The sequence below is a fragment of the Falco peregrinus genome, chromosome 1 (genome assembly GCF_023634155.1).
Source record: "Falco peregrinus isolate bFalPer1 chromosome 1, bFalPer1.pri, whole genome shotgun sequence".
NCBI classification, from domain to species: Eukaryota; Metazoa; Chordata; class Aves; order Falconiformes; family Falconidae; genus Falco; species Falco peregrinus.
In genome coordinates, this window is record NC_073721.1 from 64,365,235 (window position 1) to 64,392,355 (window position 27,121).

At 41.6% G+C, this 27,121-nt stretch overlaps 1 protein-coding gene across 26 annotated transcripts in view; it reads right to left on the bottom strand.

Moving 5' to 3' along the window:
- Positions 1–27,121, bottom strand: part of NRXN3 (neurexin 3) — a 1,021,997-nt gene that overhangs the window by 283,677 nt on the left and 711,199 nt on the right. The window lies entirely within an intron of this gene.

Consider the following 27,121-nt stretch of genomic DNA (forward strand, 5'->3'; position numbering starts at 1 on the left):
CAAGGTCTGTTTTTGTTTAAAATCAAGCAACAGCAGGGTTTTTTTAAGCTTTCAATATAAATCAGAAAAGAAAAACACAAAAAATGCAAGAAGTTTGACCTTTCAGATTCAGTGGTTACTACTTTGACTGCAGTACCTGTCATGCAGACCCCTAACCTCTGCTCCTTGCTGCTCAGACTGGGACCCCTGAGGTGGTTTTCCACTGAGGCACTGTATCTTAAAACAAAGTGGATCCTGCAAGAGCAGCCTCCGCATGAGAATTAGTAGAAGCAACAAGCAACACAACAATTACAAAAATTACAGTCAAAAACCCTGCTGCTCAAGAGAAGAACGCAGAAGAAGAGAATAATACAAAAACGCACTGAACTGGAAATGATGCTGCAGAGCCCTGCAGCAGAACGGTCTGGAACATCTAATTAGCCATTGCTGAATGGAGATTTATTTTAACTAAAAGGTTTCCTTTTTGACTCATCTGTAGATGTTTTCACTAGAGAACAAGAAAAACTACTTCCAAATCAAAACAGAAAATTAATTTATGGGATGTCTGCAAGAAACATGAAATTCAAACACCTGTACTATAACTCAAGTTACCTGCATGGCATAGAGGAGGCTCAACTACTGTTTTTCACCTCCTTTCTGAAGCCCAGAACTAGAAGTTTTCTGAACACAAAGTTCTGCTGCTATCCTGTTGTTCACCCAGGAGAGTTATCTAAATCCCATCTTCTCCCCAAACTGTGCAAACAGACTGTAGAATAACTGGAGAACAAAGACATCAGTTCACAGCGCCTTGTGACAGCCAAAGGAAATATAACTCTGTATTTTCCACATAGGAAGTAGAATCTCCTTCTGTTGCTCAAGCATCTGTTTGCGAAGTCTCTAAGACATGGCAGACTATTTCTGCACACATTGTCAGTTTAGAGAAAAAAATAACATTGAATAATTTCCATCTTTAGGAAAAACACAGATCTTCACATCTATTAGAAATCACCTAAAACTGGTTCACAAATTTGGCTATACCACAGCGTGCAGGAATTTTCTTATTACCAATAACAATAGAAAACAGTATGTTCAACCATTCAGACACATTACCCACAAACAGATATTTAGCTCAAAAAAAATATCCATGGTAGGGAGAAAGATGACCAAAAGCATCACCTCTTTTGATGTAAGCTTTAAGTGATCATGTGAATCTTTCTAATCATTCCTCGTCTTTTCTGAAAACTAGAGGGAAGATCAGCCATGAGGCGAAAGGTTTCTTTTGCCTGAGAATGCCTGAGCTTAGAGCTTTTCATTTCTCCTGGGGCAACAGACAGCATACGAAGCCTCCAAGGAAAGCAGGGAGCTCCCACGGTATGCTGACTTCAGGACTAGTGATACTCTCCCCAGTTCAGAAAAATCCTCAAACTTAGGCCTAAAGGAGGAACTACTAACTAAATAGCTTATCTCACTTTAAAAAAAAAAAACAACAAAAAACAACAAAAAACCCCCCACAAACACCTGTGATGTTTCATAGAGTTATATATATATATGTGGATTGGGGGGGGGGGGGGGGGGGGGGGAACAAAAACCAAAAACAAACAACCGAGGCAGTGCATTTTCCTATATTTGTATCATTCTGGTGAGACCTTTAACAGCAGAAGCATCCTTTGGAGCTCACCCTGGAATCCTCTGCTGGGACTATCAACAAAAATAAAAATAGAAATCTTGCAATATGGACAGATCCACTGAGAGAAAGTTGACAGTTTTCACCTGTTCATTCTATAACACATAAACATTTATTATTACTGAAACCTAACTGATCTGTAAGACTGCTAAATTCCAACCTTAAAAATAAGTATTCCTAAAGAGCACTCATTTCAACTCTCACTGCAATTGTAACTGCAGCATCACCTGGGAGTTAAAACAAAGATCACCTCGTTACTGGAAACAATGCTACATTGTACTTACTAATATATTTACCACAATCAGACAAAGCAAATGTTCAAATTACAAAATACATACAGGTCTAAGCCATCTGGGATCCTTCCTACAATGTCCTTCCCTCCCTACTCAAGCAGGTGCTATTCCTGCTCATCATGACCTCCACTGCAGATCTTCCAGACAACTTCAATGCATCAAGAAGAGGCACTGTTTCTCAGCTGAGACTTCCTTAAGGCAAATCAAAAGGGTAAGCATCTATCACATCTTCCCCTTCTTTGTATATACTGCATTTTGCACACACAAATTGAAATCCACTGCTTTTTCTATCCCTGCAAGTTCCAGATACGCAAGACACAAAAGCATCGAACCTCCAGTCTTTGTATGATCCAAAACCTATCAAGATCAAAGGCTTTGAAACAGGACCTTTAATGTTTGGAAGGGATTTCAGATCAGCCTCAAATTTAATTTATTTCTTTTTATAGCATTAGTCTTCACATTGGAAATATTCAAGGTATAATGGGACAAAAATTTGAAAAGCTCTGATGAAGACCACATTGATACAGAGAAGGGCTCAAAGAATCTTTCTGGGTTTATTATCTGTGACTGTTAGTATTCCTTTCACCTTTAAGTTGCATCTGCTAATAGAAGATTTTACCCAGAGGGATACAGCTGCTCAGGATATCCTCTGTGTTCAGCTCTCATTTAATTGTATATTATCAACCATTTCCTGGAGAACACATTTAATAGATGATGACCCTGTTTCATGAACAAACTTTCTCAAGAGCATTGTGAGACTTGAAAGCACTGACAGAGAGCAATGATCTGTGTAACTTCATATTCCCTGGGGAACACCACTGCTCTGCTTGAGCTCTCAACAAATGGGTGGGGAAAATTCTAAGTAATTCTTAAATAAATACAATAAGCACTCATGGTGTTGGGCTGAAAGAAAGATACCCTTGCAGGCTTAGTGCTAAATATTTCAGTTTCCCATAGAGGTTAAAATACACCTCTCTCCACCCCTTTGGCCATTTTTTTGTTTATTCCCTTTTAGCTTTCCATCCTGTAGTCTCTCTACACATACAAATTGGGGTGGGGACACAAAACCTGAAAATAGTTTTTAACTGGAGAGAGGCAGATGTTGCAGTCAACGGTCACATGTGCCTGTCACATGTAACTGTCTAGTAACCAGAGGAGAGGACAGTGAAGAGGAAAGAAAGTCCCTAACAGAGAGTAGCTTGACAGTAGGTAGACCACAGGAGATGTAACTGAGGGTATAATCAAAACACAGGCAATCTATTTCTGCTGCGTTTATGCAGTTCTTATTTCAGCAACATCCTCATCCATTTCTAGATACGCAAACCCTATTATAGACAGCGAAATACATGGCGAAGGGTCTGGAAGAAGGACTGCCGCTAAGCCTGTCCAGGTGCACAGCAGCATAGCAGTTTTCAAATTCACTCCCACGTTTCATCAGATCATGACGAAAAACTAAGATCTCTTTAAGAAAGCCTGTCAATACGACATTCAGAGGAAAAAAAAAAAAAATGGCTGCAAAACAAATATGATGACCTACATATGTATATGTTTGTAAATTCTACTTCTAGGTTAAGTCTTTGTGTCTTAAGCTTACAGTACAGTCTGCAATACACATTACATTTACCTGACAAATTGCTGGGCAAAGAAAAAGGCTATGTAATGAAACTAGACAGAAGGCTTGATGAACTAGTTTCAGAACAAGACGACCAGCAGGGGAAAATGCCCACAGCAGTTCACGGAAGAACTCGTTACAGCCAAGCAGTACCACAAGTTTCCAGCTCTTTTGTTGCAATCAGGAAGCTATAAATAAATAAAACTCTTCCCACTTCACTGCAGTAAGATCTTTCTTCCATCAAGTGATTTTCTAGAAGAGCTGGATATTCCAAAAGGTACCACTTTTGGCCTTCTGCATTTCTTCCTTTCTTTCTACTGTTTCCAAAGAAACACAGATGCAAATAACACAAATTGAACAAAAGAAAACAGAACAGAACATACCTGGAAACCTAAAAGGACCTTCTCATGTGGTCAACTGTGTCAAAGGCAATAGTGTCTCTCTTCAGATCTATGTTTATCTTGTTTTAATGAAGCGGATAGCATCCTTTTTTAAACATACTGCTTTTTATCTATATATTTTTATCCAACTAGGAGAATCTAGAATCACTCGAAAATTCATTAACACTGACATTCAGACAACACAAAGCCATTTCAATTCAATTAAACAAACACAGTGTGTTAACCTTCAGCAAAAGAAGTAGCCGTTCACTTTTATAGGCTGCCATAAACAGATTTCTGGGCTTCAAAGCCAAGATCAATAAAGCTTCTGCAAACAATAATAATCTCACACACACTCCATCGACAGCTGCTCAGAAAATATAGTCTGTTCTAAAGGTCTTAGTGAGTGGGCACTTTCCCAGTCTTTTCTTTTTGCTCTAACGTCAGAGTGCAAATGCCAAGACCTTAGCGAATTCCTTTGCAGCAGCAGCTAAAAGGAGCTGCCCCTTCCTCTAGCGAGAAAGACTACCTATTTCTGAGAAAACTTGGGGGAAAAAGCAAACCCATGTGTTGTGCAACTACTTGAACACAGGTAAAACACAAATTATGCAGCCTAAGGGTGTAAGACACTTCCGTAAAGTAGGACAAGTGACAGATGAAGTGTTAAGCCTCCCTCTGTCCCCTTAAGATCAGTGCTATTGGCTTAACACTAATGGAAGACTTCCACTCATCCACAGAATAGTACAATCCAGCAGCTAGCTCTGTCCACAAGTCTCTTGTCTTCTTTCCTATAATCTTGCTAATGAAAAGTAACAGAGAACAATATAGGAATAGCAACTCCCGAATTCCTTAGTCCTGCTAAGGCTGCCAATGTAATGCCCAGCTAACTCCAGTAAACATTTTATCACTCCCTACTTCGTTCTTACATCCCCAGTATCTTTACAATGCCCATTTAAGGAGTAAGGAGGGAGGGGAGTTACATGGTTGGGTTTTTGGTGGGTTATTTTGTGTGGTTCCACCCCCCACCCCCCTGTGTGTTTGTTTTAAACAGTTCTTTGGGGGAGAGACCATTTCTTCTTCAGTAATGCCATGCTTCAAGCCCACTGATATCCCATAGCCAGCAAATACAATGGCAACGCTGTGGTTTATCAACTGCAATTCAGCTGCCAACAGTGGGCACGTAAATTACTGGCTGATCAGGAAACATACAAAATGCAGAGAGGTAGATGGAAACTCACCTTTGATCTTCCCAGCTACATTAATAATAATATCTATGAATCTGGCAGACACAACATCTCTAAAATTAGTATTTAACATTGAGATGCAATTATGCTGTACTTACATAATCACATATGGCCAGAATTAGAGTTATGATTGTACGGTAGGATAAATCTTAGATCTTTATTATGGTTTTCCTTCTTTCTCAGCAAATTGTCCTGTATCCCAAGGGGAAGGGATAAGTACACAATGAGTACAGAAATTTGGAGACTTCCTCCTATCTTCTCTGAGATGTCAGTGAAGGATTGAGGCGAGAATTCAAACTGTAATCTGTGATAGCTCAGATCAGGTCTTGCTCAGGTCAGTGGATTAGGCTGCTTGAGAGCCACTGAAAAGTCTTATCCCTGAACAGAAGCTTAAGGCTAAACTTTACGTGGTCAGTATGAGCGATTTTCAGGGCTTCTGTAATTCCACAATAGTTGTTGACTCAGCTACTACATTTAAAAAAAAAAAAAAGAAAAAAAAGCAAAAAAAAAGCACATCTTCCTTACATAATACTTCCCTACAACACTACAGAGTATTGCAGGTTGCATCATATATGAAAAGGAAGGTATGACCTGTATTTCTGTCAGACCCTGACAATAAGCCTCATTACATAAATTTAATTCTGTCAGTACTCAGGACATCACGCATAGTCACCTGAAGTGGTGAGATAAAAGTACAGTTTAATCACACTGATCAGAGATATCAAAGGAACTTATAGGACATATAGTCCATCTTACTAACAGAAGGAAAGCATTCCTGCAGATGGCCAGCTTTCAAAGTCATAGTGTTGCTTTAATTTTAGAGTACCACCACCAAGTTTGAAGTCACTTTATTCTCATGTTGGTGAAAATTAGAACAGGATTGGACCTTCTGAGAGTATGTAGTGAGCAGGTACATGCCACCATGCTGGCAAATAAGCAGCATCCTACTCAATACCATATATAAAGCCTACTTGATGCACAGGTGACATTCTGCTGAATACCTACAGCTTGCGATGAAGTGGGTCTGGTGCTTGCTGAATGCCTCTGGTTTGTATTTACTGTATTTCTTTACTATAATCCCAATAAATTCATTTTCCACTCATGGAAAACTCATCCAGAGGAGTCCAACCGCAACCCAGCAAAAAAACCAAAACCCAGGCAATAAGCCTGGTGGGGTATATTCCCATTTAGGTCAATTTTTAAATTACCTTTATAGATGGTAAGAGAAACAAGTTCATGGGTTACAGCAAAGCAACTCATTTAGGTCTTCTAGGTGCAAGTTTATATTATCTATACCGACTATTTTTTTTTTTCCTTTCTCTGCTGCAAACTAGTGTCAGATTTACAATTTGCCATTTCCAATGCAGTTTATAAGGAATATAAAGTACTCCAGACATCAACACTGCTGGAAAGCGAGTGCTACTCTTGCCCAGCTGACAGTGTTATTTCTGCTTTCAAGGGCATTCAGGAACATTAGCCACATTCAACATGAAAGCAATTGCGTTCATGCTGGTAAACATCATCTGGATCGCCTCATAAGAGGCTGCAATGTACTGTGGTGGATGTGCAAGCCTGCTTGGTTCTGCCCACTGCTTGTCTTAGCCCTTACTTTATGAATGAAGCTGACCTTTTGCTGTGAATGCATTTTCTGAAACACATAGGTTCAGCAACAGTGTAACTGTGAGGAGGCACTGATGGGATTTTGGAGAGCAAAAAAGACTGAGGTAAAGCATCTGAGCCCTGCTGCTGCAGACTCAGCTCCTGCTGAATACAGGTCACCAGCAAAGTATGCTGTCTAGTCGGGGGAAAGAAACCAACAAGCTTGCTTCTTCCAAAGGCATGACTTCATCGGGCCTCCATCTTTATAGGTTAAAAGTTTTACTCCAAGGAAGTCCGGTGGCATCTTTATCACACCTGGCCTAAATGAGGAAACCTGGTGGTGGGAGAGGGTGTGCTTCCACCTCTCATTGCTAAGGAAACTGAATTTGTCGATTCCTTTGCCAGCTCACTTAGCTGCCATTCTGCTTTGTCTTTCTTTTGTTCTGTACTGTAAAACCAGCATGATCTGATCCTTGATCCCACATGGATAGAACAGACAAAGTTGATCCTGTATCAGTATCTTCATTTGCACCCAAACCAGCATGGACAGCTAAATGAAATCTATACTTAAAAAAATTTAAACTCATCTTCCCTATCATCCCATACAATTATGCTAAAGATTAGAGAGTAATCCTTGTGAATCACACGGTTAATTCTGTGAGGCACTCAGCCCCTTGAGTCAAACACATGTGTGTGTGGGTGGGCTGCCGTGGCGGGGCGGCGGGTGCCCCCTCGGCCGCTGCCCCCTCAGCCGGGCGGGGAATGTCCCGCCAGGCCGGGGGCCGAGCCAGGGACGCTCAGCAGTGACCCCCGCCCGCAGCACGGGCCGCACCGGGGGAATCAGCCGCAGTTGGTGCCGCTGCCGTGGCGGCGGGGCCGGGGGAGCTACGGCCGGCTCGGAAACCGCCTTCCCCGCCCCGCGGGGCGCAGGGCCGGGCCGGGGCTGCGGGCAGTCCCCGCCGGGCCGCCCCCGCCGCCCCTTCCCGCGCAGGGCCGGGGCAGGGCGCTGTGAGGAGCCCCGCCCCCCCCGGGGCCCGCCCCGCCCCGGGCCTCCCGCCGGCGCAGCCTCTCGGCCTGCCCCGGCCCGGCCTCCTCTTCCCACCGCGGGTCACGGCTGCTCCAGGCACCCCCTGCCCCGGCCTGCGGGGGCACTCAGCTCCCCGGAGGCTCTTATGGCGCCGGGACACCCCCCCTGCCCTGCCCCGGGGCCTACAGGGCTGTTGGGCGCCATCAGGCACGGGGGCTGCTTCTCACAGAAACCCCTGTAGCCCCCCGCTACCAAAACCTGGCCCAGCAAACCAAGAAGCAGCGGGGAGAAATCACGATTTGTATATTAGTCCTGGCTAGGCTAAAAAGCAAGGTGGAGAGCGCCATGTTTCTGGTGCAGTACATATTACCTGAGAAAGCACAGAAATGTTAGATAGTTGCTCTGTTATTGCGTTCTCCCTTCCCTCCATTCTTTTCTTCCTCCACACATACGGCCAGTGGGCCATCAGCTCAAGAACTGGATCAGTAACAGAGTTGCTTAAGTGTTGCTTAAGCTCTAAGCAGTGCTCTTTGAGAAGGAAGCAGCTCTTCCTTTAGGTAAAGTCCTCATACATAAATAATCATTATGTACCACTGATACAGAAATTACATTTTTAGAAAAAATGTCTGAGCAGGCAGCATTTAAAACAATTCAGGAGTACAACAAAAAGATAAAAATAAAAAAATGCATGAACAAGTCAGAGCTGGTGCCCATCCTGAGTAGTTACGGCTTTAGTTAAGAGCCTACTAAACGTGCACCTTTTTGCAGTTGGCTCATTTCCCAAAAATGATTCAGAAGTGTAAAGACTTCTTAATGAATTCCAAGTTACGCACCAAGAGTGGGAACCACTATAATTATCACAGCTGTTTTAACTCAATAGAAAGTACAGTATGGAGCATTTCTGGTTCATTCTCCCCAAACGTAATCTAACAGACTTGGTTTTCTCTAAATACATTTTGTAAAACCTGCACAAAGCAGATTAATGATCTGAAAGACTTCTGCACTCCCCTGTGATTTCAATGCGACCGTGCACTGGAATAACAATATACATACACATAAATAAAACAATTGCATCATCACTTTCCAAAGGGAAGGCATTCCAGTTCCCCCCTCACGGAATATTGCTGTATTACACCCAACAGCCCAGATCTGGCTGTATTGGAAATGATTTCAGGGGAGTAAAATGACTCAACTGAACAGAAACTGGATTATCTACTTTGGGGACTGCAAAGGGAACAGATAACAGCTCCCTTTTAAATACTGGCTGTCACTTTGGTTTGTATGTAACATAGGCAAACACAGAGTTAGTGTCACATTTTGAAGAGCATCCTGACAAACAGTTTGTGCTAAACTTGGATCTAGCAGGGAAGGCTATTTGCTGTACAGAACTTCCTGCTTTTGCCTGCAAAAGACCACTCATGGCTTCCACATGGTGGAAGGGCTTTCTTTTTACCATCCCATGCACTTTGCTAAAGAAAAGAATAGCCTTTCTATTGTTTATCACATGGTATAAAAGACTTTGTAAAACGCTATAATTTAACCACGTTGTTCCAGCTGCTCCCATCTCCTTCATCACATTGGCATTCACGTCACCAGCATTTAATGGATGTTCTAAACCCATGTAGTTAATGATGCCTCTGCTCAAAAAAGTGTCCGAGACAGCAAGGAAGCTAATCAGAAAACGTTCTTCAAGTTTTCAGCAGAGAAATCTAAATCTGTCAATACTTTTTTTTTTTTTTTTCTCTCCCTTTCATTCCAAAAGCACACATGCAAGATGCTGGTGGCAAAATAAAATATGGCATCACACTTCATTTTGAATCACCTTCTCCTCTTTCAACTACTCCATTACAGCTTTCATTAGTTGAAATTAAAAGTACAGCAAATAGCTAATGAAGTACTGTCCATCTAGTGCTATGGTGCAGCCCCAGGACATCACAAATACATGCCTTCTCAGAAGACAAGCATCAAAGGAAAATAAATGTACTTGTCCAAATGGTACCACTCAGAAGCAGCGTGAATGCTTTCTGCTGGCTGCAGCAAGTAGGTAGCAGGGACAGTCAAGTACATCAATTTTGGAAAAACCTCGGTCTCAGAGGAGAACAGGGTGCAGAAAGAATGATAAGCAAAAACAGAAGTACACAGGGAAAAAGAAAACTGAAGAACTGTGGACTGACTGAGGGAGGAAAAAAAGAGTAATACTGGAAGGAAAGCAACAAGAAGATCTATAGATAATTATTTCTACATGTAAGAGAAAAGTAAAGCAGTAAGATGTTTTAGAAACATGCAGACACATATATTCAGCTACTTGGTTACTGTAATAGACAAAAAAATGTTCTTTTCAGCAGCACCTGCCTGCCTTTCCCAAAGGGGGGTCGTGCTCTCATCTTCTGACTTTACTAGAATCCTAAATAAACAGAAAACCCTCTAGAAATAATTAGTTTTAAAAGGTCTGCCTAAAAATACCAAGAAAAAGTTCATAGCCAAAGCACTCAGACACAGTACTCTGGCATGCTTTAATGCCCCTTGGAGAAAAAGAAAAAAGAAAACACACAAAAAAAATCCACCAACTATTAAGTGGGCAAAGTCTATGCAAGGGGTTTGATGACTCACTAAAAGGCTGTGTTATTTTTTATAATCTCTGCTGATGCTGCATATGCTTTCATGAGCTGCTGCCTCACTGCGAAGCAGACAGCATAGGCTGTAGGTTGTTAATTTAATTGTCTTGCCAACTGGCTCTCCTTCAGGACAAACCCTGAGGGCTCTCCTCTGTACCATACCATGGAAAGCATGGAAACCTTTCACTGAAAGCAACAGAACAAACTTTCAAGTGCCTACAGCAACTATGGCTGATAATAAAAACCGCTCAGAAAGTAAGACTCGTAGAAAAAGATTAAGGAAATTAGAATTCAGTTATTCCAGCTGCTTGCTTTATCCATCCATGTCTTATCAATCTGTTTGTATATTAATCAATACCTAGATGATTTCATACACACAGTGACCTTGCAAAATATTCCAGTAAGAGGAGAAATTCAGCCAGGTTCTCATCACAGCGATAAGAATATTCGGTACAGATCCTGTGAATAGTGCGAGCATACAGCTGAAATTAATGTTAAAGTCACATTAATACATTTGGCCTTAACACCAAGTACAAAGTACCTGCAACATTTCTGCTGTCCATCCCCATTGTCAGAGATGAAGGTTTATGTCTGTGCCCCTTGCACAGGGGACTAGGCCAAGAAACTGTTTTCTTGAGTTATTTTTCACTTTGATCAGTTCATTTGGTACCAGGGGACTGAGGGGTGGCTTCTGTGAGATGCCAGAAGCTTCACAGAATTGAGTCTGTTTCACCCATGACAGTAATTACTGAGCGCTCTCTCCCTGTCCTTACCTCAACCCACAAGCCTTTTTTTTCTCCCCATCCAGCTGAGGAGGGGAGTGATAGAGCAGCTTGGTGGGCACCTCGTCTCCACCCAGGGTCAACCCACCACAGAACTCAAAACCTGCTAGAAGCTTCAGAAGAAATCTTGAAATCAGCATTAAGAGGAAATGTACATACTTCACTAAGGGGTTAACCAGTTCAGTGCTTCAGCATGTTACAGTGGGCACACAGCAGGTATCAACAAACCATGTTCTATAGCTTCGCTTGGGTTTGGTTATGATCCATGAACTACTTTCTTTTTATTTTTTTTTTCTTACAGACTTTTCTTTCAGGTTCAGATATTTTGCATGTGTTTCATGTTTCAACTCATTTTGAAACACACCTGCCAATTTCTGAATAATCCAACAAAGAGCTCTGCAATCTAGAGGTCTCAACTAAACAGACCTCTTGAAATTCTTGTAAAATTTCTCAACTCCTACTGCATCTATCCCAGACAAATTAAGTGATAATACCATATATTAATTACTGTTGGAAGTTAACCAGGATTAGCAGCACAGTGCTTGAAGTGCCGTGGGACCTCTTGACACACAAGCTTGAAACCCACTGTTGATACTGCTCCTTGAAGCAGATAAGTGTCTGATCTGCACAGAAGCAACAATGGGAAGGGCAGAGCAGTCAAACCTTAACAGCCTTGAAAAGCCACGTAGCACCTCAGACATGGGCAAGACAGCATGAAGAAAAGAAATAAAACCCCCTCGGCTTCCCACCAATTGCTTGTGTCTGCCCATGAACGGTCCTCTACCTGCAAAGCCTCTCCTCGCAGCAGAAGGGGAGCAGGCAGGGGGGCCTTAGCTGGGAGATGCTAGGACTGAACAGGCTGCTAAATTTCTTTGCCGTAAGCCACCATCATTGTTTTGTCACTTCCATGATCAGAGGTGCTGTTTGCCTACGCCAATCCTTTCGCAGCTTTCCACCAAGGGAAACATTGTGCACAAAGATGTAAAGAAAACTGTAAGAAGCAAGAAGCGAGAGACTCACTGCAGCTGAGGATTCAAAGCTGATGAAGTACGAGGTTTTTAGGTTATTTTTAAACATTGCTGCAATACTGTAATGTGCTAAAATGCTTAAAAGCCAGCATCATAAGACACACTGCCTTGGATTCTGTAATACCAAAGCACTTCCAACACACCAGTCAACGTGTCAACAATTGAGATTTTTTTTCTTTTCATTTTTTCCTTAAATAGTGTGCTGATATTCAAACAAGAATATTAATTACTTCATTGAACAGAAGTATTCTAGGACTTTTCATCTCCTGCTCAGCACATTATGATATGCCACATGGATTAGATTGCACCAGCTGCTTTTTTTTTTTTAAAAACAGTGTTCACTCAAACCTTCTACATGTCTGTTATCACACAGGAGTTGTCAGGCCAATTAGGACCAACGCAGCCAAAGCTCAAATAGTGGTGGTTTGATTACTATAGGGATAAAGGTGAAGAAAGGACACAGGACATGCAATAACATTGAGAAATAAGGAAAATTCTTCTAATGACTAGACAGACATTGCTTCATGGTCAGAAAGAAGTTGTAGCTAGTTTGCAGCCCCAGTATGGATTTGCTTCATGACCTTGAGTCAGTCCTTACACAAGCCTTACCAGGCATGTTATGGAATTTGAGATCTGCAGCTGAGAGGTACTAGAGCAGTGTAAAATTAGGGCCTATTTTGGGAACACCTGCCACCCCCCTACCTTTTTTTTTTAAAAACAAAAAGCTCAGGTGACACACTCAGTGCCTTCAGGGGAAAAAAAAAAAAATATGATACTAAAACTTGCTTAGCACAGCCCGTCCATACACAATAACATTTTTTTTTCCCCTAAGGCTCCTTATTTACTCCCATAAACACACAAACTGACTTGCAGCTGGAAAATTTCAAGAAGCAAAAAAACATTCCAGAGATTTAAGACTTAACAGTCAATGGATATTTATTAAGTACAGGGAGCAGACAGAGTGTGGCATTGGTTAGTCAGGTTCCACACTTCCCTGCCCCTCCTCCATAGTTACTTTAAAGACAATAAACTTTATAATGAAGTATCGATAACATCTTCCCATTTAGGCTAACAGGCTTATCACGCACTCCACCACAGAGTATGCTGTTTTAATTAGCAAGATGGATCTCAGAGCTGATATGTTCTGTTGTGCTATAATTCCTGCCTTTACAGTAATTTTCTCCTGTTTTTCACACTATAATGTGCTATAAATCCTACTTAGGCTGCCTCACTGGCCTGTTGCTGCTCGGAGTCAATCTTTCAGGCCCTCTGTTTCCATGACAACTTCCTGCCATCCTCCCCTTTGCAGGATTATCCTACAGCCCCCTGGGGAGATGGCTATGGGCTCCCAAAGCTGGAGCTCCATGCAGTCACCTCTCTGCCTCCAGCAGGTTTGATTTGCCCAGCCTTGCAGTGCTGCCTGCATCCAGGGCTGCACCCAGGGAACTGGGCAACCGGTCCTCCCTTCATCCCTCTTCAACAGGGATGCCTAGAAAAATAATAGAGGATTGGCTGGTTTAATGCCTAAACAAGTCAGGAACAAATTATAACCTCTCCTCCCACTCCAGCGCTTTGTTTCCGTTTTCCTTCTTTTTTCTTGGTGTCCTCTGCTCCCATGTTCAGTCTCTACACACACATTTCACAGCCTACAAGCACATAACCTCAGTTGTTCTTAATTCCCAGTCCTTGTCCTGCTGCCTCTCTCATATTTTTCTTTCCCCCTATTTTTATCTTGCTCCCTGTTCCTTTTTCCTCTCTACTGCTCTTTAAAAACATTTCTTTTCTTCCTTTTACTCATATTCTACAATGCTTTCCAAATACAGCTATGAGGATCCAGAAACCATTACAAGGTCATCCATCAACTGCTCCTGTTCCCCCAGGTCAGGCACCACATTCCACCAATACTTAATTAAATGCCAGTCATTGAAAAGACAAACAGGCTTTTTTTTTTTTTTTTTTCCTTCCTATGGGTCTCCTTGTTTACTTTTTCTTCAGTCTCATTTTGAGTTGTTAAACATTTATAACTTAGGAGCAAGTATCAATCTTTCCACACTGTTTCAAGGAAGCAAACAAAAATCGGTTTGATCGTTCTCTTGAGCTAAGGGAGAGGTGAACAACGATGATAGGCAGAAGGGATGCATGTGAAATAGCAACTTCTCTGAAGTCACTGTGTGGAGACAGCAGTTGGGAGCCTCCAAACATTTGCAGGCAGCAGGTAAACAGTTTCTTAGATTTCCTTCTGCGTAACCTATTCATTCTGCAACCCTATTGCTGGTTTTATGCATGCAGTTTCCTACAAACCAAGGGCACATAACTGCTTACAATAAGAAACACTATGGGGATATATGCACCACCTGCCTTAAGCACCTAACATAACTCCAAGCTCCTAGGTTTACAACTTGTGAACAGACAGGATCTCACACATCAAATTACTCCAGCCTCTAGTCTAACCACCTAGCTGAATGCCTAGGTCCTTCCGTTCGGCTGGGTGAAGAAGGAACCCAATTCGTCCATAAGCATATTATTTCCACAGACCTAACAGACCTCTGCAACATGGCACGCTTCCAGCTGACTTCAGGGGGGTATGACACACTCGGGCACCGCAGTACTTGATCATACATATGGCATGGTTAAAAAGCAAAATGTCTTCTACATGGGGTCATTCCCGTCCTTTACTCTTCAGAATATGGAAAAGAAAGCCCTACTAGCCAGTAAATGGAACCCACAGGTGTGAGTCCTTTTAATTTGAGAGCAAACATATTACGGTATTACGGTATCAGATTGTTGATACAGCTAATAGAATATCTCATGACCTTGCTACAGACACAATTGTCAGCTACAGGAAAAACTAGAAATCCTTCATAATTCAGTAGCATCTCTAGAACCTTTACATTTCAACTCTGGTTTAAATTCCCAAGTGGCAATGGCAATCTAGGCATTGAAATACCTGCTGCCCTTCTAGTTCCAGAACTAGCTCTTGATCGAAACCTTCACAGAAAAGCAGAAAGCAAGAAGTGCAGCAAAAGAATTTGGATCAACAGAAAAACAAACTTTCCCTAGGGAAGCCTCACTTGGGAGATCTTTTTCTCCACTAAATCTTCATGCTGTCATCAGTTTATGTTTAATAGATCTCATTATTAATGTAAATAAGACCTTCCAGATCTCTTTAATTTAATAAGCTGTATTTTTTTATTCAGCTGAATCCCTAGGGTAATATGTCTTGTCGCTTTACCTTTTGGAATAATTTTCTTTTTATACATACCGAGAAGACTGATTTTAAAACTAATAAAAGACTATACACTTCAGAAAGAGGTGAGCAGATATTAGAAAATCCAGAATAGATTTCTGTGAAGAAAACTTACCCAGAAGTAAGGGTATTTTTCAGAACTACAATCACTACAGTCTTGAAATAGACTTCTGAAATTTCTTTTTGCTTACATGAAGAACAATCTTTTGCTCACATGAGCCAGGATCATCTTCCATCTTGTACTGAAGAACTTCAGCAGCTAAATAAATGCTTTATTTGCCACAGTCTTTATATAGTCCATATTTTCTGCCAAGAATTCAATCATACAAAGTGCCTCACATCACACACTTTATACAGACTGGTAAGCGTAATGTATTTGTGACTGTCATCACAGGAATTTCAGCATCTTCATGACAACTTTCTCTGAACTGGACAGAGTACTGAACTGACACCTGGTTTAATCTGATCTTTTCTCCCCAGTCTGTTTATTGTTTTAGAACTGGACTTTGAACTCCTAGTCACAAGCACCATCTCTGTTCTAATTCATATAACAGATCAAGCTGTTGCTAGGTGTTACTTGAACTGCCACTGCTGTTTAATACCAAAGTAATTATTAGTGATAGTTTTTAATAGGCACATATGAAGAAGAGGCTTTCCATGCCAGATCTGGACTCCATCTACTCTGATGTTCCAACTTTGATAGTTGTCAGTACCAGATATTCACAGTATCTGCCTTAACCCACTGGTTAACTCCTACTAATAGCCTCATTCCCCACCCCCACCCCACCCCCCGTGGATTAGAGCTTAATACAAGATACCCTTCGTCTTATTGAACTGAACAGAAACTGTTCAGATGTGTCTCAGATTCCATACTTCAAGCCACTGACTCACTTGAGCATTAAATAGTTTCTCCAGATTATGTTCATGAATACATCTGAGTGCACAGACATGTTTTCAGAGAGTTAGCTGACATCTCCACTGCTCTAATACAGGTTTTCCACTGCCATGATGGAAGGACTGTCCTGCTTTAAACAGAACTAGAGAAATTCCAGAGAGTGAAGCTCACGAGGACCATGAAAGCTAAGTTTGTAGTTCATTGCCCTCAGAAGGTTTATGTATTCCCACACACACAGAAGTGTTTTTGCCAGAACATATACATTTTCTAAACCCCACTTAAAAAAGGAACTTGAAATCAGTGCCTTTAAAGTTATCCCCAAACACCTCGCGAATCTGTGACATATGTTCCCGTGGTGACATTGCACTGCATTAACAATGGCTTTGTCCATGAGGGTGAATGACTAAGTCGTAAGTCAGCTCCCAACCTTGATGAGCTCAGGCCAGCCAAAACAGTCACTTGATAAGCTGAAAGCAGTGTTCTCAGAAATAATGTGTTCTCTACAGCTCACAGTAGATTACCCTCAGGGTCTTTGCCTTAAAAAAAAAAAAAAAAAAAAGCTGCTCTAAATGCCACCAACTAATTGTCTCTTTTTGTAAAGCCAAGTCTCGGTAATGAAACATGAGGATGATATTCTCCAAAAGCATGAGATAAATTTTGGTTGTTGCAGTCACCCTCTCCCTCCCCTTGCACAATCCTCACCTCTCAGACCCCACACTGTTGTTTGCATTGCAAAGGCAGACGGAGTTCAGAGTTCTGATCCATCTGAAAACAGAAAAGTTGCTTTTCTGGGGGTCTGTTTGCCTCTGGCTGGTTGAGGTCACACAGCCAGCACTTCACCTTTTCACCTGACTTCCAATGGCAGCACCTGCATAAGGCCAGAAGCTTGTAGCAGCAGCCTACATTTAAGGCTGGCTTACGTTGTCACAGAACATCGTCCTGGTGCCTTCATCAACACAAGAGCAGAATTTAGCTAGTTTTGAACTCTAAGAGGACACAATAATGTCAATGCTCTTATTCAAACATTTCCCTGGAATAAATTGTTGCTGTTCAACTCGCAAAAAAAGCTGCTTCCCTAGACATAGCTGTACTTCAGCAACTGGTCAAGAAAAACTCCTTCAAATTGTGTAGTACAGATTGCAAAGCAATTTTAGAACTTCCAAGTATATTGGAAATAAAGTTACAGTGCACTATAGACATGCATTTCTCCTGTTCAAAACAAAAAAAAAATATCCCCAAACCCTCGCCAAAATCAAGCAACCAAAAATCACCCACAACTTGCTCAGCAGCTTTTCATAGGTTTCAAACACCTGACAACTCATACCATGCCCATAACTTTGCTCAGGCGGCCATTGATGGTAAACTGACTCCATTCCAACAGTACCACACAATTCCAGCTCTCTGCCTCAGACAAACTGTAGACAGTCAAGGGTATGATTATGTGAAAATTGCTCTAATGCTCCTCTGACAACACTCCAGCTGAGAAGCCTCCCTGAGCAGTGAATAGTTGTTACGAGGGATTTACATCTACTTCTTATCTTGGAAAGAGCTCCCAGTCTAAGCCAGCACTGCAAAAGAATGACATACTAATGATTATCTGAAGTCTAGTTTACATTTTCAAAGTTATTCTATGCAGGCTTGCAAAAAAAAAAAAATCCATCAAAAAATAAAAATAATGAGTTGTATTATGAAGCATGACACTTTTGAAAAATCGGAAGGCACATAAGGAACCTGTAAAACTATCCTTGTGGACTCATCCATGCCAATTTCTGTCCAGATCTTCAGAGAGAGAGGAAAAAAAGTTTCCCTGCACAAAAACTTTCTCTGCACTTTGCACCTTTGCTGAACCTTTCAGTAAGGGTCCAGACAATGCCCAAGACAAGATATCTCTGCATGCACATTTGAGGGCAGCAGTGCATGTGTGGAATAAGAACAAGGGAAGCCGGTGGCCTCCTGAGCAAGAATTACCTGTACGGCATGGATAAACAACAGTTTCCTTGCTCCTGTTTGACTTGTTCAATATCTGCTATCAACAATTTGAATCAATCAGTGTTTAAACTGGGAGTTAAGTATTTCTGATGACAGCTTGTTTTTCTACACAGAAATGTATGATACTGAAATACTGTGTGTTTTGGAAACAAGATTATTCTCAACGAAGGAAGGCAGGAAATTCAAAAAAAAAAACCCAAACCAAAAACAGAAGGAAATATTCCACTTATCTAAACTGTCATTAACCCGGGGAACTACTTAAATATGAACTTGTTCCAAGAGCTGAGTAATACCACTGAGAAAGCATATATTTCTAATAACAGAGACAACTCTATGATACTGACTGGAAGAAAATTAGGATAAGAATCAGTTTTTCTATCGCAGCATTACCCAGTCTGGGGTTTAGAAACAACATTTCCTCCTGATATTTATTTCTCACATGCCATATAAAGCATTATCCAGGGGTACAGGTAAGATACCGGTTAGCTGGAAGTCTGGTTTGGTTGATAACAAAGCTTATGCTCTCCAGACTGTATAAAAATTGGGTAATGAGCTTGCAAGCTCCATTCCACTGCACTTCCATGAAAGGATCCTGGTCTCCTGGCACACAGCAGGGCGAGGAGAGGCAGTTTCTCCATATGTAACTGCACTTGGTGCTATTGGGCCACATGACAGGGATATGCTGCTGGGACCATATGTTGAAGTTCAAAATAGACTCTTCCAAGCACAGACATGCCAGGCACCTGAGATAAGAATCATAGCTCTGCAAAAGAAAACATTCAAGCCTCTGACAGACCACATTTATTTTTTTTTTTGGTAAAGCCTGTTATAAAACTTTCCATAACAGATTCCAGTGGTTCCTCACAGTTACTCATTACCAGGTAAATAACAATTGATTTCAGCATCCCCACCGCACACACACTGACTCAATAAACTGTTTCCCCCCTGATGAGCTACAGCTGCCTCCAAGATAAATACCACCCAACTTTAAAACTCCATTAGATCACATCTACTTGGCATCAGTGCTGCAGATCCTGTTCAGTGACCTAAGTCAATGGATGTCAGGAACTGCTTTGCTTACGTAGCTAAATGTATGTGCTTTACTTTTCTCTGTATTAGGCTTTGTGGTCAATTTTACTATCCATAATAATACTTAGCACTTATAGGACACTTCACATTTACAAACATTACCTAATTAAGAAATAAGAAGCTGGAGCTACTAGAGCAGAGCTGAGCCAAGCCAGCTACACAGCTATCACTTGAAGCGTAACATTACTTTTCTGTTCCAGTCCAGTTTTCAGCCTAAAATGCCTTTGGTGTCTCAGTCTCAGAAGGCAGAGAACACTGTTCTTGATGTTTTCCACATCCACCCGCACCTGGCAGCGCCTCTCTTCCAGTTCGAAACAATCCCTTTATCGCTGAAAGGGAATAGCATAAAGGAAAAAACCTGGGTGCTCCCCCTCTCCCCTAAAATCAAAACCCTATTTCTTACTCTCTTTGCAACATTATCAGCCACCTCCTCCCATGTCTATTTAACACTCCCTTTGTACAGATGCCATTATAATCCCAAGATTACCACAGCTCATCTTCCTCGGCATCTTGCGCCCATTTTTTCAGTCCAGTAAACATTCTTGGGGTACCTTACCACCCAGCTGTCCCCACGTTTTTTTATTTTGTGGTTTGGGTTTTTTTAAACCTCTTTTCTTTCTTATTCCATCCATCAGCGATAGCCACCCATCATTCTGCCTGTACACTCCACTTCCACTTTTTACCCCTCTTGAGCTCAAGAGCACTGATTGCATCAAATTGGGCATAGTTACATTTAGCAGCTCGGTATCCACAAAGGGCAGGCTCCAGCCATTTGAAATCTCCATTTAAGCTCCCTGCTGAGCTTGCAGGCTTTCAAAGCCAAGGATGCACTGAAACTTAGATGGACACTGTGCTGCCAGTGATTGACTATATTTGTGTCAGTGCCTTGCACCAGGGGAATACTTCAGATGCACAATCTGTGATGATCTTGCACCAAGCTGCATGACATGACATGCCAAGGCAGAGGATTAATAGTTCCCCTCCCCACCATATTATACAGATGTAAATAGCTAGCATAACGTAGTTTCCCAAGTTAAGTTATGCAGCTGCTGACTCGGGAACTCATTTGTGGAAGGAACCACTATCAATTAAAGAAATCTTTATCATCCTGGAGGTGAAACACCTCTCACATTCTATGTTATTTTTTCCAGTCCAGGGAGCATCAGGTCAGGCACAGCACCAGACAAGCCCGGTGCTCCATGATGCATGGCTCGCCTGTGCTGGATCACCATGGCTGCACAGAAGCAGACCACTTTCACTTCCTTACTTCTTCTTGAACCCTGGTACAAGGTAACTGCAACACAGCTAGGCAGCACCACATTGAATGATAAGCTGGCTATGTTTTTGAAGCACTTTCCTAAGCAGGGAATAAAGTGTAGCACTTCTTCAGAGGTAAACAGGACAGACTGTTTTTCAACAAGAAGTTATAGGACAGATTGTCCTTGTGTAAACCATCCAAATCACCCTGGCACTGAGTGTGGAAGCACTTCCAGACAACAGAACACAGATTTGTACCTGCTACTTAGCATAAGAAAAAGTACCTCTTTCACCCACAAAAACATTTGGCTCTTACAGTTGTTTTTAGCTGTAAATAGAACACTGTGCAAAAAAAAGGACAACTATCATTATGCTTCTATTGCTCATAGGAACACAGAGGCAAGGGCAGGGAGAAAGAAAAAGAAAGGTAGCTTGCACAAGATCATGGCATGGGACAAAGGAAAACAAAATGCAACAGAGCTCTGGAAAGGAGAAAGCTTGGCTCAACATACTGTGGATGTAACTTGCAAAGATTTGAAGTGTGCAAAAACAAAGTCAAAGACAATCTTAAATAACTCTCTCAGACGAAAAACATGAAATTAAGCATATGAAATTGCAGTTTGAATGCCAAAGAGCATTTCTTTTGAGGGATTTTGTTTGGTTTTCTTAATATTATGCAATGAAGACATTCAAGGCAACATGCTAAAAATACATTGAAAGGAGCAATGCTGAACTGGCCACTCTGAATTTGTTCTGCCTTGCCCCCTACCCCTCCATTATTATTTTTTTCTTTAAAAGGCTTGCATATTTTTTCCTTCTTCACCTTCAGCATCAGACAGATGCCAGAATAGCATTTGATATTAAGCAACAGCCTTACACTGGTACCTTTGGAAATGAGCTTCAAAGCCCTAATTAAGCCAATACATCTTCAGCAATGTCTATAACCCTTACACAGGCACAGCAGTGAGAATCATGCAATCATGAAATCTAAGCAGGAAAACAGATGGTCTTAAATAAAAAAAAAAAAAAAAAACAAAAACAAAAAACCAAAAACACAAAACTGTGCTTGCAATTTGTTTTGCAACATTGTGTGAGGTCTCAAACTTGATAAAAAAATAGGGAGGAGCAACACTGAAGAGAACTTTGCTTTTGAACTCCTGTGCTTCATTCACTTCATACATTACAATGAAACAGCAAAGATTCAAATTCAAAGGAGTCCAAGAACACGCTAGTCTATGCCACAAAATTGGGATGCAGTTTAGTATAACTGGGAAAGCTCTCAGAGGAGAGCAATGCACTAGTTTTCCTCAGTGCCTTTCATTTTCAGCAAGCTGCAGGCAGTGGCAGTTGTGAGAAGGGAGCACCATGGGCCTTCTGCAGGGGTGGGCCATTGACTTCAGCGTGAAGCACACTAACAAAGCTGGACACACTAGCAGTCAGGTTGCGTGGGGTCAGGACTGAAGCAAACTCCTCCAGTCTGTCTAAGGAGCCCACATTTGAATGTCAAAGAACACTTCAGTTTCCAGTCCCCACTGAGCAAACCCATAGCAGGACCATAAGGAAGGCTGAACATAACATCTGAGGTTTTCAGCAGAGCCCAGCACACAGAGCACGTGTGTGCAGAGGGACGCTTCGTGGAGAGGTACAACCTGGCAACATGGCACAGTGTGAGGGCTGTGAGGAGAAGGAAAATGTCAGAGAGCTCACAAACATTGGTAAATTACCCACCCCATGATAAAGCTTCCAAACAAATTTCATTATCACATCATTACTATACTCCATTGATTTGGAAAAGAAAACAATCAATGCCAAAGCCAACATCTGTGACATCTTTAAATGTGATACTGCAAACCACAGGAGTGTAACTTAAACACTAAGTTTTATTCAAGCACTACAGGAGAAGCCTTTCAAATCTGAGCAAAAGTCATCCAGTGCACAGGCTGGTACTGCGATGTACACCTGTGCTGCTGCTACAGGAGTTGTCACACTAACGTGAACAAACACAAACAAATTCCAAAGTCTCAGGAGGATGCATGCTATAAAAACTGTTAGCAATGAGTGACTCATTCAATGCATGAAAGAACTGAAATCCGCACACCAAATGCAAATGAGACTGACAGTTAATTGCATTTGTTCACCCTCAACCTGTGTAACAGTTTCTCCTCAGTAACACGCAACTTCTGTATGCTTTACCTTCCCTGGCTCAACCAGCTCTCCCTGCTCAGTTAACAGCTAGGTATCTTAGTTGTGTCATTGAATCCAAAGTTTATGGAAACTAATCTTACCCACCAACTAGCTCTGTTAGGTACTGACAGCACTTCAGCTATGGCAGCATCCAAGCAACTGGCTCTGAAAAAGTCCAATGCTTCTTGTCAGAGGACAAGCAGCTGTGCATTCATTACCTCCTTTTAGGCATCTACTGTCCATTTCTCTCCTTTTAAAAAAAAATCAGGAAGTTGTCTAAGTTATGTCAAATTTAACCAGCTAGTTTCCTAACCTGGATGGCCACTTTTCGAAGGCTAGATTAAAACCTTGGGAGCTCTGCAGGATGAAAAAGGTGGCGATATCAACAGCAAAGTTAACTAGGTGAGGTACATCCAAACAAATCAAAATCTCACTTTAAACAACGTGGGCATACCTGTGGAGTATTTTTAGAGCTCTGAAACCATTACCAAGACATCGAAGAAGGACACAAAGTAACCAGAACTAATATTTCACCTGGCAGACCTGCTGCGGTGGGAGAACAGACTTGCATCATGTGCTGCACAAGTTTGGTAACCAAAACCTAAATATATGCCCTTTCCCCAAGATGTCCAGACTCCTTTGACAGCTTTTGCAAGGAAGGAAGGTAAATAAAAGGGACCCAGGGATAATCATGAAACATTTTTGCTCTGCACATTTTTCTCCTCGCTTTTGGGAATGATTCCTCTTAAAAAGAAAGAGAGATGCAGGAGAGCATGCCGCAAGTCAGAGAGAAGTCTACAATTGAGATAACATATGGAAGTCTGTCTTCATAATTAGTCATCCTAAAGTTGTGGGTAGCTTGGAGCCTTTGCATGAAACAGGAGGAAGGGAGAAGGAATCTGTGGCAGGGAAGAAAGATTGCACACAGTTCTGTGTGTTACTTTTATTGCTGTTCACAAAGAGAAATACCAGAACCAGGCTTCTGGATGTTGTACCAGAAGCCACAATGACCAGATATAGCAAGTCATAAGACAGGATTACTGAAATCCCAGAGCTGTCTTCACTGTTCGGCAGAAAAGCCCACAGGACTCAGACATCTAATAACCAGAGAGCAGCTGCTGCAGGAGGTGGGAAGCTGTAGCCTTACCTCAGGAGAACAACGGCATCTCGCATGCTACTGGGTGTATTTACCCTGGAAAGGGGGTTTCTTCTTACGCTTCCTTCCTACTTTCAAATAAATGTATTTCTGGGGGAGCAGGGTGGGGAATTCACTCACTACACAGCAGAAACTCATTCCAAAGAGAGATGGTCAAACTCAGTGGTCTCAAGCCAGGCTATATGCAAACCTATGGGATGCAGTAGATAGTTTGCACTTTCACTTAATGCCCTCTGGAAGCTATAAGGAATCGTTTTGATCAATTTAGATCACCTCTAGTTTCAGAATGACAAAACTCATCTCACATGTGGGCTCATGCCTATCACATTTTAAATACATCTTATTTGTGACGAAGGAAAGCCTTTTGGCTGGAGGCCACCAGCCATAAAGGGCCTCTCAGCTTTTCCACATCCTTTTGCTATAGCTTGTAAAGCTGCTTGTAAGCACAGCATAACTAAAGAGTTAGCGTGGATAAACTGGAGCTAGAGGTTTGAGCAAGCGATAGGAATGGTTTCAAAAGAAGTGAACCTGCAGCAGAGAGTAATTACACGTTCCATGCTGAACCAAGTGCCTGCTGCCCTAACATCCAGCTACTCCACCTCTGGGGCTAGGAAGCATCTCTCACTACTAAGAAACTTCCACTGGTTTTCCACAGTCAAAACAAGGACTCACTTCTATGCTACCCATTGACCTCTTCCTTTTTGACACATAACACAAAGGTCAACAACTTACTTGAAAGCTTTAGTTATGAACCTTTCTACTGAAAAATAATTCAAGTTCTGCCAAGAATTGCCAGTTCATCAATTTACACATTACTGGCATGTGTTCAGCTGATGCTTGGCTCGGATTAGTCTGTGGTCTGCATTCAGACCAATTCCTGCAGCATTCACCAAGCATTACTGCTATGATTCATCAAGGGATACTGTTTGCTTTCTTATTAACTTTATGCAGGGCTTTTTCTGCTTGCAAATTATCTATGAATATCCTTAGCTCTTCTCCGAATACTATCTATTAGTCTCTGCCCATTTAGTCATGCATAAGTGTTCACAAGTAGATAAAAACCTGAATACTAAATAGTTTCTAAAAAAGCACAAGTGCTTTGTTTCTGCAATCAGAGCACACTGCTTCTTGAAAGACATTTAAGTTCTCCTTTGCACAAATGTGGTACTCAAACACATCATCAGTAATCTTAAAGCAAGGCTGGGGTACCTTTCTTTGCTCAGCATTCATTTCAAACATGCTCCTTTTGGAATGCCAGGGAACAAGTTCTTATAGTTTCAGGGTTTTTTCCACATTATTGCCTTATAGAGTGGTTATGGGTTGTATTTAACCCATGAGCTGCAAGTTTTCCCACTTCTGCTTTAGGGATTAGGAAAACTATAGGCAGGCCAGGAAATCATTACATGTTTCTGTCAACCTGTACGCTGATCTCAGAAGACAAGTTACACAAAACTGATCCACAGTCTCCAATTAAAATCTATGTACAAACACCAGCTATTCTAACATAGAGACCTCAACTTTAGACAGACTGTTCCTTTTACACTGACCACAGATTACATCATCTTAGATATCTCACCACAGATTCAAATCTGAGTTAAAGAAAGCATTTTTACATCTTCCTAAAGGCTCAAAAGGCCAAAAGGCTGATATCGGGAGTCAGAGCACACTTTCAGTACCATTTCCACAAAAAAAAAAAAAAAAAAAAAAAAAAAAAGGCACAAGTAATTTTATGAAGCAACTTTAAAGATAAATAGAACTGGTAAAATATCAACTTTATTTCTATCCTCACCCCCCTTCTTTTCCCTCACTTAGAACAAAACTGCTAGTGACTCTAGTGCATCAGCACAGAAATACACTCCAGACCTGATCCTGGGCTATGGGCAAAGTATAGCACTGTATAAACTAAAAGTAAGGTATGAGATCTTAGACAAAGGGTGACAGAATTTGTGTTGAATTCTCTTTGATCATATTTTCTTCATTCTCAACCTTGTGACCTCAAGACACAGAATTAAAGGTAAAAAAACCCAACACCTAGAGCTGTTTCATCCCTGGCATTTCCACAGAGCCATCCATTGCAGATAAACCACTGCTGCGCATACCAGGTTCAAAACCCTTTCCTTAGAAATCACTAAATAGGCATTTGAACACTATAAAGCTATCCTTTCCTATTCTGAAATAGTACAAAACTCACAGCTTTCCATGACAGGGAGACAGAGACACCGGAACAGATGGGTTCAGCTGCAGGTATTGTTTGTATTTTGCCAGAGAGACCCCACTACAAACACATTGAAAACAAGTTTTGCTTTTCAAGTGTGTCCTAGTGACAGCAATACAAAAATAATTTAGAACCAGCCACGTAATTATGTGCATTTATTTCAACCTTCCATTACTGGAGATAACAAGATGAATAGTGAAATGTGAACTTTAACAATCCTGTAATTATAGCCAGCGAACCGTATGTTATTGAAAGAATTGTGCAAAACCCAGATGCAAAAGAATCAACGGGGTATGTAAGTAGAAATGAAACAGTGAAATAATCAAGTGATGAAGTAATGTGCAGCACTAAATAGCTTCTCAGCATCTCTTGCTACAGCATTTAACAAATACTTTGGGGTTTTTCCCTCAGTTTGTCACCCTTTCTGCTACATATATTGTTCAGAGGTCATTTTTCTAAATCACCCAGCAAAAAATAGCCTGATAACTGCTGGCAACAATTGCCTGTAAGCAGAATTACAGGAATAATACTGTGAGATCTTCTGAGGACTCAGTTTACACAGGTGAGAAAGGCTTACAGAAATTACTACAGTTGACAAGAATTAGGAGCAGTCCTCAAAACTCGGGAACTAGGCTGATCCCGTGGGAAGCGGCAGCCTCCTGACTTCCAGCAGCAGCATTCACACCAGCTCAGAAGACAGCCCATCCCCAGGGGCACCAAAGGCCAAAGACTATTGTCCAGAGGCAAATTATCTGGCACTCAAGTTTCCAGTCATACACAGCACAGCCATCTATTTTACCGAGGTTAACTCATAAGTCATTTTCTTTATGACGAGGAGGAAAGGAC